Source organism: Euprymna scolopes, chromosome 30, assembly GCF_053919585.1.
Source record: "Euprymna scolopes isolate OS-2025 chromosome 30, ASM5391958v1, whole genome shotgun sequence".
Taxonomy (NCBI): Eukaryota; Metazoa; Mollusca; class Cephalopoda; order Sepiida; family Sepiolidae; genus Euprymna; species Euprymna scolopes.
This window is the reverse complement of record NC_136511.1, coordinates 12,582,422-12,588,845: the sequence shown is the minus strand read 5'-3', so window position 1 is coordinate 12,588,845 and position 6,424 is coordinate 12,582,422. Positions and strand designations below refer to the sequence as shown.

At 30.8% G+C, this 6,424-nt stretch overlaps 1 long non-coding RNA gene across 1 annotated transcript in view; it reads right to left on the bottom strand.

Annotated features, from left to right (window-relative positions):
• Window positions 1–1,023: 1,023 nt before the first annotated feature.
• The window catches only part of LOC145254579 (uncharacterized), a 99,516-nt gene continuing 94,115 nt past the window's right edge, over window positions 1,024–6,424 (bottom strand). Inside the window, exon 4 of the long non-coding RNA XR_013863773.1 lies at window positions 1,024–1,098. This is a non-coding gene — a long non-coding RNA (uncharacterized LOC145254579). The remainder of the gene's footprint in view (window positions 1,099–6,424) is intronic.

Genomic DNA, 6,424 nt, shown 5'->3' with positions numbered 1-6,424 from the left:
GTTTTACGTTTTGCTCGTTGGTCTAGAGGTCTTCATCGATTCGTTGTTTTAATACCTTATGATAATACAGCTTTTTATTCGAGTAGCTTCCTCCCAAAGACTGCATGGTTTTGGAACTCTTCCTGCTCACTGTTTTCCTCCTACCTACAACCTTGCTCTTTTCAAGACTAAGGTCAATAGGCATCTCTTGTCTTTGCAATAATCAGCTTTCGTTCTTGTTAGCAAGTGGTTTCATGCCTTGTCTTGAACGATTTCCATAAAGATTACCATTTATCAAGGAAAATAAAATCTATAAACGTGAGAATGTGTGTGTATGTGTGAGGACATTTCTCAACCTATATACTCAACGAATTTTTGATCTACAACCTTGAAATGTCGTTCATCAAATTCCGTCTGTGTTTATAATATCAGGTCAGCTTATGTGCTGGACGATCTTAAAAATAGTCTTCTCTTATAGATAAAAATGAAGTTTTGCAGGGGAATATTTTATGTTACATCGATGTAACCGTTGCCGGTGTAACGTAAAATATTCATGTGTAAAAATTTTTTCATCTATACGAGAAGAAAGACTATTTTTAAGATCGGATTTTTTCGATTTCCGATACTTATCGGATAAATTTCTGTACAAAACATATCTAAGAACACTATCAGAAAGATAAATTGCTTTTTTGTGAAATTTGCAAAGATAGCCGTTTCGGAACCTATGAGGAAGGAACGCACACACACACACACACACACACACACACACACACACACACACACACACACACACACACACACACACACACACACTAGTAGATTAACGCATCTGTAAACCTACCTACTTGTTTAGCGTCCTCAAAACTGCAATTTGTCTTAGCGCCGCTATAAAAATAATCCCTCTGAAAACCTCTATAAACTTATCGACAATCTTAGCACTTTTATAAACCTTCCTTAACATTTAGGGGTTAGCCCCTGCTCTCCACATAATGTTATGTAACAACGTTGATATTGATAGCAAAAGATGTTGGCAAATTGTCACTTACCGGTCACATAGACAATTAAGGTAGCCACAAACAGAAAGCCAATGGTTGTTTTATTCATATTTTTCCACACAATCTGCAAATAAAAATAGATTAAAATTAAAAAAAAAAGAAAATTAAATAAAAAAGATTAAAATAAAAAGAAAATATTAAAAATAGATAAAAATTGAACTAACTGATTTCTATATAATTTTGTTTGTCTATACTTCGCGATAACGCTTGGATGTGCCCAATGGCTCTTTTACTCCGTTTTTGGGACAATTTTACCATATTTATCCAAAATTTTCTGCGTATGTCTATTTAGCAGTATTGCATGGTGCTGAACTCAAATTTAAATTTGGTGACTTTTGGGGCTAAATGGGGGGGGGGCCAAAGGATGGACAGTCATTTTTTTTTTTGCATGGTGAAGAACCAAAATTAACATATGTTAAGACCTAAAACTGCACCGTTTGTTCATTTTTACCGGAATTTGACGTCCCCTGGGGGCTTTTGGGTCTAAATGGGGGCGACAAATGCTGAACTTAGTAATTTTTTTTATGCCTCGTTCACTGTACTCACGGGGGGACCATCCACGCGTCACTTGTTTTTTCTTGTTCAAGCAAGGCATATTTCCACTTGGACGTAAGAAACTACCATTTAAGATAATGTTTACTACGGACTATGTAAGAATATGAGCGAGATGTCAATTAACGTTACATTTGAACTTTTGTATGTTATTACAGTCAGGGAAGCAGAATAGAAGCTATTAGAGTATAAGGTTTTCCGGCAAGTAGGGATCTCTTTAATGGAGGGGTGGGATTTTGTTGCTAAACATGTTTGTCAGAAGTATGGACGTCAAGATATCATCAGATATAAAACCATGATAGCAAATCACAGATAGGCTGTTTCCCTGTAGTACACCTCTTCAAACTAGCGAGACAAGAAAATAACTGAAGTCGAAACCAAACCACTGTCGTCTAGACGACAGTCGATGCTCCTAACCTCTCGACAGCTGCCAAGAGCAAGCAAAATTTTAATGTAAACAGACACCTGTTCACATAAATACATTTACGCCGATTGCGGTTGTTAAATCCACTTATCAGAAAAGAAAGTAGTATATAATACTCACCCAAAATAGAAGAAAAGGGTTAGTAGAACAGTACGCCTAGGTCCGGAATGGTTGACAGTCAAACAACAACAATAATTACAATAAAAACAATAATACAATTAATAATAATAACAATAGCAGTAATAGTAAAATTATTAATAATAATAATTATTATTATAATTATTGTTATCATCATCTTCTTTTAAGTCTGAAATTAGCAAACAGTTTCTTAACAATTCGCGTTGAAATATGTCTTGGACGATAGATTAAAAATTCCAGAAACAAATTCCTATATAATAAATTTTATAATCAGTAAATTACACCTGAAAATCATACAGGTATATAGAAAAGTAAATTTTCTCTCGCTTGGTAACAGTTATTTGTTTTGTTTTTTTTATTTTTTTTTTTATTAAGCCTTTTTGAAACTACATTGCACAATCGCCTACATACTTTGTACAGTTTACTAGAAACGATATTAATTATTTCGTAATTAATATTTAAGTCACCTCAGATTCATCTTTCTAGGAAAGTAGTTCATCCTAATTTAGATTTTACTCTTAAATATTTTAGTATTGTTAGCCACATTGTCACACGGGTTTCAAATGGAAAATATATCCGAGTTATTTATAAGTGTTCAAAACCAAAGGTATTTCTGTCCCCGGGGGCGATGATGTGTAAAGGAATATGTCACGGATATTGAGCACAGTTCAAATCGGCCACAATAGAGACAGCAAATACCTGAAGAGGCGGGGTGTACATTATTTAAGAAAAAAAAAAAAATCAATGATTCCAGGCAACTAGAAAGAAAACATTTGATTCGGGATCTACTTTTTTCCCACGCACAAATAAAATAAAATACAATTTACCCGACATGAAAAACGTGTGACTCAACATAAAAGTTTCAAAATTAACAGATTCAGTTTAAAATCACGTACGTAAAATCCGCTATAGTTGTGTTTATTGTCACATAATCTATTAAAACATTTTTAATATTGCATAATATAATATATTATATAATCTAATATATAAAAGGCTATGTCTCTGTTTCCCCCATATTTTCAAACTATCTCTTCCAAAACTAAATGTCGCAGCGCTAGGGGCCTCAAATGATTGGATTTTGTTACGGACCATTCTTTTATTGGTTGTCGGTTAAAAATGTTTTTAAGAGGTTAAAAATGGGTCAAAATTAAAAAAAAAAAATCATTGTACATTTTGTACATTCATCTTAATTTATTTTTAATCAGTTCATATGCGTGTCACGTTGGTACAGTGGTAACGTCACCAGCTTTGAATGCTACAGTTTCGGTTTCGATTCTAGCTGATGGCACCCAAATACTTTTTTTTTAACTTTTGAAACCACGGCTATCATTCAAACACGGTAGAGTTTGAATATATGGTCAAGTGGCAGTTTTAGTCATTTAGAACTGCTTTAAAGCTTCACCACTCATTTTTCGACCAAATTTCAAACAATTATATACACTTTATAGATCACTTTCTCAGCTATATTGTGAAAAAAAAATTCGATTTTCGTTCAGTAAAACAAAAATTATGAATTTACTGGCGTTCAAAACCGTAAAAGGAGGCGAACGACATTTTTTATGACTGGTTTCTATAGCAACCACGTTGCTTCAGCGACTACTGTTGCTACTAATTCACTGCTGTCGCGAAAAAAGAAATAGTGAAACAGAGAGAATGAAAGCAGATGATTGCCGTACATTGTTATTACATATGTGTATGTTATGTTATGTTTATGGGGGCAAAAAATAAGACTGAAATTAAAGGAACAAGTGAATTTACTGGAAACCTCGACAAATCATGGATTACAATAGTAAAATGCGAAAAGGAAAGAACAAGATATTCTAGTAAAAAATATAAATTTATAACTTACAATATTGCAGCATTAAGAATTATTTTTAATTCAATTTAACATATTATAATCAATTCTTAACGCTACAATATTTTAAGTTATAAATTTATTATATATTTTACTAGAATATCTTGTCCTTTTCTTTCCCATGTTTATGCTTAATCATATTACTTTTCATGCTCGCATTTTTCTATTCTAATAATATATACGGAATCTGGACAAATTAAAATATTATATTTAAATGTATTTTACGCCCAGGCAAAGCCCACCCCCGATAGTAGTGTATAATATAATCTTCACTCTTATATAAAAGTCAGTTTGTTTGTTTGTGAGTGAGAGATTCTCCTTATAGGTTTCGAAAGGGCTGAGCTTATTTTTTTGCAAATTAACACAAAAGTAATTTATATGTCTGGCAGTGTTCTTAGATATGCTTTGTACAGAAATTCATCTAATAAGTATCGAAAATTGAAAACATCCGATCTTAAAAAAAATGGTATTTTCTCTCTTATAGATAAAAATAAGCATTTTTTACAGAGGAATATTTTACGTTAAACCAACAAAGGGAAATAAAATCTCAGCAAATCGTTTCTTCTTAAAATAAATATATATTTTTTAATCTGAAGATATAGCTCAGTATTAGAGCATTCGACTACAGATCGAATGATTCTCTGTTAATGCTCGGGTGTACCCCACCATTTTATTTTAATTTTTTCTCATTAATTAGTTCAATTTACGAGAAAAGAGGTGCCATTTATAATCGTCATAAATCATTTTTTCGTTTGCAGATTTTAAAACTAAAAATTAATCAGAAGGGACTTTACCAGGGCATTCCTCGTCAAGCCAAAATATCAGCTGACATGATATTGTAAACAAACACAGACGGAATTTGATGAACAACATTATCATTGTTTTTTATTTTTTATTTTTATTTTTTTGCAAATTAGTGCTACGGGCAATTTATTCTTCGTAATATGTAATAATCAATAGAGGATTGATTCTATAACAATACATACGCAATCTGCATAAATTAAAATATCATGTTCAAGTGTATTGTATAGCCGGGCAACGGGCGTCCAAAGCGTAATACAATAATAGTGTTTGTCAGTTAATGTATTTAAACAATGTATAATATTTCATAATTATACGTTAATATATTATAATATTGCATAATATATTACAGTATGGCATTTAATTGTATAATAACACTACCATATTGTATAATAATGCTATAATTTACTAGAATATTATATTCTCTAATATAATAATACTATAATATGCTACAATACTATATTTCATAACGATACTATTGTATACTAAAGTGTTGTATAATATTGCTTACTATTATAATATACTATAATGTTGTATAATCATGCTATAATTTACTATCATATGCTACAATACCGAATAATGATATATATTATAATTTTAAGTAATATACTATAATATATTATGATATTGCATAATAATAATAACAGTAATATATTATTATATATCAAAATTGTATAATGCTAAAATATGCTATAATATTGTATAATAAAACTTTTTGTTTACTACTCTAACGTTATGTTATATAATATTGTCTAATAATATAAATTAATAGAATATTGCACAATACCATATAATATATAATAGTGTATAATAATGTAATATACTATGTTTATGATAATACTATAATATATTTTAGTATGTCTGTAATATTTTAAAATAGACTATAATATATTATAATCATACATTATTATATTATAAAAATAAAAGTATACTATAATAGTGTATAATATATAGGCTATTTGACCGTTCGATGGATATCACCAAGAGTTTAGCATAATAAAACAACCCAGTTTAATAATAAAACAATTTATTAGAGTAAACACACACGCAATGTTGCCCATTTAAGTAATTAAAAAAATTCTTCAAGTTGAGCACTGCCTGGGAAAATTCAAAAAGTCGGTCAGCTGGTCTTGTGTCCGAGATTGTAACTTCCTTTTATTTGACCACTCTAAGATCATCTGTATTAAACGTTAGCTTCATTAATATTAAAATTTCTCTTAATTTCATGGCGATGAACGGTGGACTTGGGGTATATTCCTTGCTGATGGACCCAAAGATGGCTTTGTTGTGGGGTTCGAATCTTTCGACTAACGTTGATCGCTATCTCTTGCACTGATGATTGCGTAAGCATGAAACACTAGTATATGTAAGAATATATAATTTGAAGGGTCTTTCCATATGGAAGGAACTTGTGGCTATCTATATCCGATGTAAAAGTCCCTTTTAGCAATTAATTATTTTGACTGATATCGTCTTAATTTTTTGAATAAGGTATTCATGAAGATGTTTTTATATATGTGCGAGAGAAGTAACAGTTTGTTAGAACAACGCTTGTAAAGAAATGAATTAAGAATAAATTTTAAAATAAGTAAGTAGGCAGTAACCCAGGGATATTTCTGC